General features: G+C 39.2%; 1 protein-coding gene across 8 annotated transcripts in view; it reads left to right on the forward strand.

Moving 5' to 3' along the window:
• CCSER1 (coiled-coil serine rich protein 1) overlaps positions 1-12,755 on the forward strand; it is a 733,964-nt gene that overhangs the window by 163,452 nt on the left and 557,757 nt on the right. The window lies entirely within an intron of this gene.

Below are 12,755 nucleotides of genomic sequence, written 5' to 3' on the forward strand. Positions count from 1 at the left end.
AACTTCCAAATAATTCTTGTTTTTAAATTGGAGGGCTTTCAACAAATGTCAAGTGTTAATCTTAGGCCTGCTCTTAAATTCCAATCAGCTAAGAGCATAATTATTCACTAGAGAGTGAAGTAAATTACCTTCTTATACACAGTGACTTAAAGAACTAGTCCGAAGGAGGTTCTAGAATTGGTGGTCATGCACTCCAAAATGCAAGTAAACGCTCTGCATACCAAAGATCACATTAGTCATCCTCCCTTTGAAGAGACAAGGATAACCTTTGCACCCTGGTGTCCAGAGTATTCTTGAAGTTAGTGGGACTCCTTCCAGTGAGCGCTAGGATTTTAAATTAGGTTGTGGGGTGATGGCTGTTCATGTTTGGATGAGAATGGAGCAATGCCATTGCATGCACTATGTTTTAGAAACTTGGGAGCTAATTTATGCAGCTTCTCTGTGTAGGTTACAATTTTTCTAGAGCTTGGATTTTCATGTGTTGTCTTTGTGTGTGCCATCCTTTAGGAGCAAGGTACATAAATATGTAGTAGAGGGGAATGTTGTCCCTTGGAAACAAGGGGGACACACTGATGGATATGGCTGATTTTATATAAGGCCAGATGCCCTGGTATTTAGTTGTAGGTAAAAAGATGTCTCCAGAACCACCGTGGATTAGAAACAAGTGTTTTATCTCAATTTTTAGGTACCTCTAGAAATCTGGTCCATTTGTACTCTGCTAACTTTCAAAAGGATCTGTTGTACTTGACTGGTTCCTTGGATGCCTCTGGCATGACATCCGAAGTAAAGATCGAAGATTTCCCAAGGGAAAATGGAGCATGGGGCTATGAATGTATTCTCACTATTTAAATAGTCATTAGGCCAGATTTTGCTGGATTCACAGATGCACAACCAGTCTTCCATATTCATGAACACTCTTCATCTGCTTTGATAAATGGTGCAATCTGAGAATTGAGCTTTCATCTTTCTGCTTCTATTTAACCAGTTCATCCTGGGTTCAGAAATCCTGAGGCTGATGAATCCAAAGAAACCTCCAGGTGAATTTGGCCATTTACTTTTTATCTGTAGCTGGAGAGTTATCCTGTAAAAATCAGTAATGTGTGTTTTACTCCTACTTTCTGTGCATCTTCTGCTGTTTTAAAACATAATGACTTTTTCTCTGGAACAGGTTTTTGAGTTATCTTCCTGCCAACATCTACAGAATTTCCCTGTATCCTCTTGTGTATTCATAAAATTCATAGCCTAGATTATCACCTGGTAGAGTGCAGGAGAAAGAGCATGTAGTTCTTTGCTATCGGGGGAGATGGGGCACAAAAAGATTCAGTGCAGGTTCCAAATCATGCTTTAAATAAATCATCATCCTTCCACTCCAAAAAACACTTACAGTATTTCGTGAAGTAAAACCAGCAGTATTAATAACTGTGCCATCGCTCAGCATTTGCGATTCTCTTGCTAGTAATACCAGTGTACAGTATTTCATTCAGTTCAAAAGGTGCAGTAAATCTACCTGACCACTAAATGGCACTCTTTCCTTTTTAGAGCCAAAGCTAGAGGAAAGGTGCTTAAATAAAGGTGGAAGGATAATATGCAAATGTATTTTTCCTTATTATCTAGTCTCCAAATCACTGCTTGCCAATTTAAAAAAAAAAAGTTACTTATTTATTCATTCCTTGCTTTGCAGTTGTTATGACTGGTAGAATCTGAATGATGAATTTGTAATGGTTTGATTTTAGGTATTGCATTGGTTCGTAGGTTTGTATCACTGCAATCTGTGAAGAACTTCACATGGAACATGAAACAAGATGAGAAGCAACTGAATTTCTTTGCCAGTTAGGTTTTTATTTGATTCATGTTAGGAATTTGAATTACTCCTGGTAAGTTTTCTGATGTTTAACAAGCTTAGATCATGTCTAATGCAGGCCTGGATGGGGAGACTTACTGAGCTCTGGCTATTGTGCTTCCAGTACCAGTCTATCAGCATGATGCTTCGTTGTCCCGTGGTAGCCTTAGCCTGCTCTGAAGTTTTTCAGCCATATTTACATATGGGTGCCAAGCACATGGTCAGTTAACAGACATCTGCATGTTATGCAGAGTTATGACCTACACAGGGGAAAATATTTTTGGAAGATATTAAAAAAATGTTGTTTTTAATCTAATTTTCTGATATGTGATTCTTCTTTCACTCCGTTGAGCTCTGTGGGGCTGTAATGTAAATGTCAGTATCAGAATCGAAAATTACAGGAAGAGGAAGATGATTTAGATAACTTTCTGAAGGAAAACAGCCTCCAAAATACCTCTATAGATGCTGGTGTTATTTTGCTTGACGTGGCCACTTGAATAATTAAAAACACTCGTTTACAGGTGAGGATAACTGAAGCATCTATGTCGCACCCTTGTGGTGTGACCTTGAGCAACTGACTTGTGTGACTTTCACGGTTAGGTAGGGGCCTCAGTTCATCAAGTCTGGTCTCCAAAATAGCAAAGTGATTATACTTTGCATAGTTATGCTTGTGATGAACCTTAAAATATATACTTGACTAACACACATCTTTCAGAAAGGTATTGGTCTTAATTTTAAATGTGTCTAAAGACAGCCAGCACCAATTTTATGTTTGGTTCCGCCCTCCTCAGCAGTTTAATTGCTCTTAAAGCTACATTTTGACTTCTGTTATACCTTTCTCTGCTTGTTTAGGCAGGTCTGGGATTTTCTCCCATACAGGATCACATAGAGCATAATGAACACACCCTTCAGTCACCTTTTTGAGAAGGTGAGATGATAATCAAGTTGAACCTGACTTCAGAACCACCAATTCCATATTTGTACAGCCAAGGCTTGTTTTGGACATCTTTGCAGAGGCAGCATATTGAGTTGCTGGTTTGCTGTGAACCAAAACTCCACTTCAGAGGTGTAGTGATAATCTGCATCCTTTGTTTCTAGTGGTTTAATCCTGCATTGGGCTCCATTAAAACACTGTTAGAATCATCCAGATTAATGGCTCTTGAAGACCGCTAAGCTTGCCTGACCTGCCTGTCATTTGATCCTGACCTTTTTTTACCAAGGATAATCCTATTTCAAGTTGTTTGTCTTTAAAGCAAAATACATTGCCCTCAAAACTTGGTTAGATTTCAAGCCTTAATGATTTTTTTAGAATATTTGAGATGTTTAGAGGAAGTATGAAAAGGTGTCAGTGTAATGATCAGTTGTTTTATTGCTTTTCAGACAGATGCATATATTTTACTTGGCATACGCTTTATCTGCAGCATAGATGTTTGGCTAGCAGTCTGTACTTCTGAAAATCAATTGGAAAAATTATGCTGTTATTTTGACCAGTAATTGGAAGAACTCAGCAGATCACTTATGAACCTGGCATAGCAGTGATGTCTGCTCTTCAAAGTTTTGCATAAGGACTATAATATTGAACTTTTGGAAGAACCACAGCATGTACCTGTGCTACATGTCAGATAAGATGACCACAACAGTTTCATCTGCCCTTGAAATACGGTAAATTATATGTGGCAGGCACAAAGCATAGGAAAATCTGCAAGCTATGTAAATGGACTGAGTGGCATGACAAGCGGACAGTCATATTCTGTTTCCCAGTTTCCTTTGTGGCACAGGAGACTCTGTACCATTCCCTTTCCACAACTGCCACTGACCTTTCTTGTCACCTAGCTAACTTATGAACACCATTTCTCTGGTATTGCATGAAAAGCTGTGTGAGCAGCCTAGGAAATTCTTATTCTGGTTGCCCTCTGGAGTCCATCTTTTGCTTGCTGTCACAACACACCCATCAAGAGCCTTCACTTTCCAATCCTGTGAACATACAAGTGCTCTCCCTTCATGCACAGGTTTACCTGGTGCCTAGCCATAGACACCCAGAGGAGGAAGATGCCCATGGGTGTATTCTGTCTCATCCCAGGATTTAACTTCCTGTCCCTTAAAGCCTCTCCGTTTCCCCTTTTTGGTTCAGAGGTATATCAATAGAAGATCATAATGCTGCTGGCCTGTCCCTTTGCTCTACCCACTTCCCTCATTTCTCCACTGCTTTGCAGTTACACTGGAGCAGTCAGTTGGAGCAGTAGCCGGCTGGTTGCTTATGCATGCTCATAGGGGCAAGATTGTTAAGTGACTGCAGGGACATTTGAGTTAAATTTGCTTTCCTGTAGGATCCCATACGAGCGTGAGGGCCAGGCTGCAGCTTAGTCTAGGAAAGGTTTGTAGCCACTCCAGACAGAACCTGAAGAATAAGGTGGAATTGACTTTCCCCAGTATGTTTATTTTTATTTTCTGAAGATATTTTGTTTGGTATGTGTTGTTGTTAAGCTTATTAAATACTATCAGAAAACTGATTTTATACAATTTTGATTATTTTGGCCCTAAGAAAAACAAAACAAAACCTCTATACCAGTTACGCACATAGTGATCTTGAAGTTTCTCAAGGGAGGTGTGCAAATATTGGAGTTATTAACTAAGCAAGGTTCCAGAGCTGGGGCAGTTTTAATCGCTAAACAAAAACAATGACAGCAAAATTCCCTTAAGGATTTAAAAAAAACCCCACCCAAACAAAAAACAAAAACCACCACACAAAAACCCACATCGACCTTAGGGAGGGCAAAGGTGTGAAATACGGGGTTTGCATTTTATAATATGGAAGATGTGTTCCTCGAGAAAAGAGTGGGAGGGCATTTTTATTATGGATCCTCTAATTGTTTCTATGTCCAGTGTAACTTTCTAAAACATGGTATATGAGTGACTCCTGTGAAAGAAGGAATAAGTCAGGAATAGCTATGACAAATGTGCTGCTGTAGGGACTGCTCACTGATGGCTTGTCACTGAGGCTGACAAAGGCTGTCATTTTGTGACTGAGAAGACGTACAGCTCTACTGGCAGCTGTACCTCGTGCTTCTCCTAGTGGGTGCCAATACAGTTATAACAGAAAGCCAAATAGCCTCATACTCTTGCAAAACAGAAATACCTCACGTAATTTTCCTGGTAAGCTTTGTTGTTAGAAACTGCAGGGAGAGCTGACATTGTGATTTCATTTAATAATTTCTTTTGGGAAACTATGCTTTTGGTGGTATATCTGTGTATTAATTGTTTAAATTAATTTTCTTGTGACTACATCCATTCAATACAAACCGCAATAAATTAATCTTGCTTTCCTGTCAGTCTTTATTTCAGCTAGGCAAAGAGTAAGAGTTGAAGCCAAGAGACTATGCTCCTGAAAACGCTTGTTATTGAGTGTTGACAGTTTTACTTGCAGTGAATGACTGTTGAGGATATTGTTGTTAGAGAAATCATTTCTTCAGGGGCTTTTATTGTGCCTGCAGAAATGCCCTGCAGGTCTTTTTGTATCCCTCCTTTTAAGATGCCAGTGTCACAGTTGCTCCTGTTTCTCTCCTTTTCTTGAAGGCATCTCATAGCTTAAATAGAAACCCAAGCACAACCAAAACCAGAACTAAAACTATTATTCTTCTCTTGGCTGAAAAGGGAACTTAGAGGCAGCTGGCTCTTGTGGCTGGTGAAATCCCTGTTGGGATTTCCCCCATGACCTTTAGGAGGAGACACAAGTGTTTCCCCGTTGCTGGTACCTTATGGCTATTACCAGGGTTAGCTTTATGCTTCCTTCTGAAATTGGCGCATTTGGTAATACCTTTTGCATTCTTACTGGAAAAGCGGAGGTTTTGGCTGTTCTGTTTTGTTCCATCACCCAGGACTGTGGCGTTTTAACTCTTTATTACCTGTCGAGAGCTGCTGCAGGCAGCCTCGCGCTTTGTGGCTCCATTGGTAAGTCAGGAGGACCAAAGGGGTCTGAGAGCTCAGGCTTGGGTATAGGCCGAGAATGGCAGATATGCTCCCAGCAGAGGAGGTCTGGGCGAGACTCATTTGCCCCATGAACCTGCCTGCAGCTGTCTTCTATGGTAAATTAATTTAACCACTTACCTTCAAAGCTTCTTTGTGAATAAACCGATGCGCGTATTTGGACTACATGGTGATTATTACCCTGCATTCTAGACCAAATGACTAAGCCTCCACTTTTTGTTCTACTTGGATATTCATATCATTCAATTATGAGACTTCCTGTAATTTGGCAGAATTAGACATGATTATTGTGGCTCAGATCATCAGTCTTTCATCACAACCTTTCCCTCATTTGTACATGTGGTTTTTATTCATGTCCATGTCACAAAACAAGTCAGACTACAGTGCTGAAAGTACAACCCCATGACATCACCCTGACCGATGGTGTTGCCAAAAGCTAATGAAAGTTGGTTGTTATTTTAAGAGTCCTAATGTTAAAACTAAAACAATGCTTTTTGATATTGAGAAGCAATATCTACCTACTGGATATAGAATATGCTTTTATTTTTAAAGGTTGTTATTCCTGTGTAGGCTGCCTGGAACAATATTTGCTTTAAGTAGTTCACTGTGAATAAGAAAGTATTTCAGAGGCAGCCTCAAGCATAAATAGATATACATAGAGCGTTTTAGGTGTACAGTACTTACAACTGAAAAGCTAATTACTTAATTTTCTGTGAATGCAGTCGTAGTTTCTCCTGGTGTTGCTACAGTGATCCATCACAGCAGGAACTGCAACAAGGAGTGGGTGTTTGTGAAGAGGTTAGTGGAGTGGCCAGAGATGTAGAACAGGTTTTATACAGGAACAAATGCAGATTCTGCAGCCTGTGAAAGAGATGACTGGCAAAGGATCCAAGTCTGTAAAATCCTGAGTGGAAAGTGAGTGGGGAATTGTGCACTATGTCTTTTCCAATACTAAAATTGGGGGAGTCAAGTGAAACTAGCTAGTGGCAAATTTAAAGTGGGTGAATAGGGATATTTCTTTACGTTATGTGTAGTTCAGCTTTGGAACTCTACAGGATGTTGTGGATGCTACAAGTTCATGCAAGAATGGAAGTAACTGAAGAAATTGATAAAATCTGAGGGATTAGTAAATACAGACACAATCTCTCTGTTTAAGCCAGCCTGCAAGTCCTTGTAAGCTGGGGGGGGCTGCTTGAGGAGACTCTGAAGGTGCTACCCTGTCCTCAAGAGAGATGAAACTACAGTGGTTCTGTCAATACAGCAAACTTAATAGAAAATGTGCAGGTGGGACACCAGTGTCGTCATCTAGGTGATCATTTTAGCAATCGATGTTTCCATCGCTTACCATGTCTGTAGGGTCCTTAGGTGATCTGGGCATACTCTTCCATTCAGTATCAATGCTAATGGCAGCATTCCATTAAGCATTAACATTAAAAGAAGCAGTATTTGCTGCTTCTTACATTTTCATTTTTTATACATAGAGTACAAGTTGGTAGCCAAATTTCACGTGTGGCTGTTACCATATAATCACAGTGTGGCCTGTGACAACGAACAAACTTAGGATACAAAAGTAAGGGTGCAGATAATCACTACAGGACTGCTGGTGCGTTAGAAGAATTCGCTGGCTCCTGCTTAATGCTGTGTTATGTACCCTTCACCATTGGGTGCCAGTATGGATAGCACAAAGCAGATGTGTGTGTGCAGCCTTTGTGAATACTACAAAAGAGCCATGAAACATAAGAACCTGATAGAAAGTAATTCATTTGCCTGTAATGGGCCTGTAATTGTTGCTATTACAAAATTTCTGATTGTGACTATGCTGTGTTTAAGAATTGGGCCTGTGGTTTTATTACAGAATTATTACAGCAAACCCTTTGGGGACTGTGAGCATTCAGTCTCATTCCCTTAAGTATTCATTTGGCCAATATTGTGAAATGTAGCTGTTTCTAAGGGACAAGAGGCCTTAGAATAACTGTTGAACTAATAATAAAGTAGAGATCCATTTACTTTCCTTTTTTTCCCCGAAGACCATCATCAAATCTAGAATGAAGCAGCAGGAAAATTAGGCTTTTTATTATTATTTTTATTAATATTAGGCTTCTTTTTTTAAGTAGAAGGGCAAAAATGGCTTTCATGCAAAGTACCTTGACCTTTTCTATTGCTTTAAAGAGACTGAAAGTCTCCTTGGGCTTTAGGGTTTAGCGTTCAAGTATTAAAAAGTATAAGTAAGGTAGCAAAAGACTTTGTTGTGCTTCTGGGGATGAGAAAGAAGGTACGGAACTGAAATCATGCACTTGGTTTTGCTGAAGTGTTTCATGCACGTGATGTTTGGGGTTGATGAAGAGACAGGTCTGAACAGTGGTTCTTTTCTGAGCCCACTGAGTGGACCAAGAATATCAGAGGACACGTCTGTGCAGCGAGGGAGGGATTAGCACAGTGTTTAACCACAGTTCTTACTGGAGATAGCAGAATTAATAGACTAGATTTCAAGATCCTCTCTTATTTCCAGTGTCTATTTCTAATGTCAGCAGCTTTCTTAGAAAATAGCTTATGTGCTTCAAATGTTCCTTTTTCTTTGCTCAGCTCTTCACTTGTCCTCAAAATTAGACCAATCTACTGAAGAAATGTATAGTATATCCTTTGTTCCTTTTGTTTGTTTGGTTGGCCTTTGTGTTGGTATTTTTAGCAAAATCTGTCTCACGTGTAACAGTTCTTTGTCCTGTGTTTCCCTTACTTGAAGGACCTGCACGTGTGTTGCGTATCTTGCAGCTCTTTCTTGTCCTTTGTTCAGAGCACCTCAGAGGGTGGCTCATTTCCTGAGCCTCATCACGGCAGGGCTGTGTTTAGGAAACAGTGCTAAAATGTTAATGCCTGCATTGACAATTGGTGCTCTGGAGTAATTAAAACGTGTCTTCTGGCCTCTAGTAGTAAAAGGAATGTGTGATTGGATACTTGGGATCCAGGTTGCTCCCCCATGCTTCAGTCCCCTGTCTTCTACAGTAGCAGTTGACAGATATTTCAGGGGAAAGTATTTAGCACCTTCCATGCTCCTGGCTGATTGCCTAGTTTTCTACCAAAGCAGAAGGTTTTTTGGTATGAAGCAGCAGTTGTTTCTGGCCTTGATCTCTCTCTTGAACAATGAGAGCTGGTTATTTTAAACTTTACAGGCACAAGTGTAAATACTTTGAATTGTCACAATAAGTGCCCAACTTTTTTAGATCCAGACATACTTCACTGTTGTTTGTCTCCCTGTGTCATGAATCCCTTATGCTTCATTGCACACTGCATAGAACATTTCCCTTCTGTTTCCTCTAAGCAGGTAGTATTTGCTGCTAATTTCATCTAACCACTTGTGTTTCTGTCAAGGGAGACTTTTTCTTGATAGTAAGTGGGATAACCAGATTTTCTCTCCTCTGTTTAAAAAAAAAAGCCCAAAAAAGGCAAAAAATAAAAAAGTGTACAATTAATAGTGTTTGAAATAGATGGTGTAACTGACACTCCTGGAGCTTAAAAATCTTTTTATTCTCCAGAGAGAAAAATTCTATTCAGTAGCTGTTGAAGGCTTCCTACTGGCCTACTATTTAGGGAATTAAAAATTTTTTCACTGGTTGGTTCAAACTAGAAGAAAACTGTTTAATTAGTCATTCTGATAGTTCTTGAAGGAAACAGCAAAGGGGGGGAAAAAAAGCTAATGTTTTTCTTCTCCAGATGTAGAGATCTGTTTTGATAGTGAATGATGTTCTGGGACTGCTAGGGTAAATCCAACCCAGCACTCCTAGCGATAAATATATGGGGTACTTTTAAAACACTTGGCTATGGAATTAAACTGTGTACATCATTAAAATATAAACTATGGAATCTGGGGAGAAATTATGTAACTTCAGAAACAGTACAGATCTTTTACAATAGTATTTTATGAAGTTAGACTGTTTTCTCTTTCTGTAGAGTTGTCCTTAATATGACTTGTAGTTGGTATGTAGTGTCTTTTATTTCACTAAGAAAAATACGTTTCTTTAATGATAATATATGGTAAAGTTGTTCCTGCAATTGTATTATTTCACTGCAGTTATTAGCTTGTACGTTTATGTAACGGTTGAATTCTGAATAAAGGAGTTGCAATGGTACTGAAAAATACCATTTCACTTGCATGCAAATTACTTATTTTTTCAGAGGGTATTCCATGTATAACACATTCTGAGATACTAAACACTAGTCCCTTAAACTTAAAGAAATCGCTACAGGTAGTATAATATCAGCTGTTTCTTTCCCTTGATGTTGATACCTTGTACAGTTTTTTCCTCACTTCTGGAGGTACACAGCAGCAAGCGTGATTATGAACCTCTACCTGCAACATGCAGTTAACATTTGTGTGCCATTGTAAAAATGTAGCAGATAGATGAGAAAATTTTCTGTATTGGAGCAGTGGGTATTGTGTACTGTGACTTCAGTAAGGCTTTCGACACTGTCTCCCATAAGATCCTCATAGATAAGCTGTTGAGGTATGGGCTGTGTAAGCAGTGTGAGGTGAATTGAAAACTGGCTGAATGGCTGGGCTCGGAGGGTGGTGAGTGTGGCATTACCTTGCACACTCATGTCAGGAAAAGTGTAACAGGCTGGGGCAGCTGTTAACGTTTATGGCTTTTCCAAACACCAGTGAGGATGATTGAAAATTCTGCTTTTCTCTATTTTACTTACTGATTCATGTGGTAAGGCTAAATTTGTAAAGTTCTTACTGGCTGTTAAAGTGCAAGTTAGACATGCGAGACGATTTATGGTTAAAAAGGGTAATCCCTTAGTGGAATTGTTTGTTATTCTGAGGTTTGTAATGTTTTGAGGATTCATGAAGAGTACGATATGTGGACATCACTAATGGGGGTAATGTAAGCCACTTGTAGATCAAAAAATGAAGGTGTGGAAAAGAAGCTATACTTTCAAGAGGTTTGAAGTATAGAATGAAAAGAGTCTCCTTAAGTAGAACAGTGCTCATCTCCATCAATGCTGAAGTTGAGAGCCCACATTCAAGCACATTCTCATTATTTTAATGCAAGGTATGAACAGATAATACGAGAATACACTCCAGTAGGTGAAAATTACTTGCTGCTGTGCTGTCGCTATTTCATGACATTTTAGTTAATTATACTGTCCTGTAACGACTTATGACTGTGTGCACAGAGACTTGAGATAAAAAGGTGGAACTGTAGTGGTTTTCAAAAGCCAGACCAAAGAGTATTCCTGTCTAGAGTGGGAGAATAATAAATTCCATGAGCTTGGATCACTGGATGACCGCTGGATTTGTCTTCAGATGTAAATTAGGGGATTATACAAGTCCTATATAGCATTAATTATTAAACAAAAGCAATTTCAGTTTTATTCATTCATTAAATTTCTGTAAAGGGTAGGAGACTAGCAGTGCCTTCTTTGTTACTCGTGTTTTCCTATTTTATCTTTCTTTGTAGCTGCCCTGATGAACAGTGGCTGATCTAGGGGAAAGTCCTACTCTGCGATGCTTCCGTAGGCACTGGACCTTTTACAAGTTCCTAAACAATAACTAGATATTCAAGTGGTACCCCAGGTCTTTTAAAGAAAAACATGTATTTGCTTCATCATCTAATGTCCCTTTGTTATCAGCATTTCAGCTTAAAATTCAGGAACTGAATATCAGTGTTGCCCTTTGACAAACCTGCCTATACAGTTCTTTGACTGTAAATCAAGAGTCACATAGACATAAATGTTTCTAATTTGCACATATTCAGTCGCTGGTTGTAATGAGAAGGGACTATTTTGTACATTATTTGGTGCCTACCAAACAGCACCTTGCTAGTCGATGGTCTGCTGGTTGCACGTAACATAGTAGGATAAAAATCACCTAAAATTATTTTTTTTCTTATGTAGTGTCTTGAATGTATTTATCATTAGTTCCCTCCTTAGTTTGTTATGCATGAAGCTATAATATATATACTACTTGCATACCTGTAGGCAATATAGAAAGTTCTCTTTGGGTGTGACCATGTTTTGGAGGTGGGTGTCTATGATAGTGACAAAGTTTTGCGTTGCACTCTTTCCAAAGGAAAACGAAGGTAAGGTTTCAGTACTGGTCATCTTATGTGTCTTAGTCACTTAGTGCAATGTGCACGTTAATATTTAAAAGTACAAGCATAAGCAATGCTGGAGAACATCAAATGCATTAAACGTAATTGCCTGTACTCCACAGAAAGATTTTCTTCCTGCCAGAACTGCCTGTGCTCTGGCCATTTGTGTTGCTTGCTGAATGGCTCAGAATTGCTCTGAAAACAAAAAGACCTTTGCATTTTTCCAACCTTAGTAGAAATATCTAACCCTGTTCTGACCTGTTCCTTAAAATCTACCCTCTGGCTGTCTTAAAGCACCAGTTATCGCTCCAGGGTGTTCATCAGACATGCAGTGTATCTTGTTGATGTACACTGAATTTATGCCCAGTGTAATTTGAGGGCTCAGGGTATAAAACACCCCAGTTAGTTGTTCTTGACTCAGTCAAGGCAATAGGGATGAAGTTTTATTCCAGTTTTGCTTCTCTTGTAAGAGGAGCATAGGCAATAAGGAGGCACATGACTGTGGAGGGTGAAGGTAGTAAAGTCTTCTGAAACAAGTTTTCCACTGATAAATGCCACAGTTGAAGTTCCCAGCTGTCACAATCTTGCTTAAATGTATGTACTTGTAAAATAGGTTCTTTCTGGTTTTGAATTGCTGAGAATTTGTCATGGTCATCCTTGTTTTACAGGCTATGTTACTGGCTGTGTATGTGCATGTGTACACTCTAAAATAGTTCTGCATGTTATACATATGAAATACCGTGTGACTTTCTGCTTAAATGATAGGGCATACAATTCCTCTTGTTTATATGTGATATATAATAGCCTTATAAATATATAAGTAGTTGCTGTGCTTTGTTCAA

This window comes from Phalacrocorax carbo, chromosome 4, assembly GCF_963921805.1.
Source record: "Phalacrocorax carbo chromosome 4, bPhaCar2.1, whole genome shotgun sequence".
Taxonomy (NCBI): Eukaryota; Metazoa; Chordata; class Aves; order Suliformes; family Phalacrocoracidae; genus Phalacrocorax; species Phalacrocorax carbo.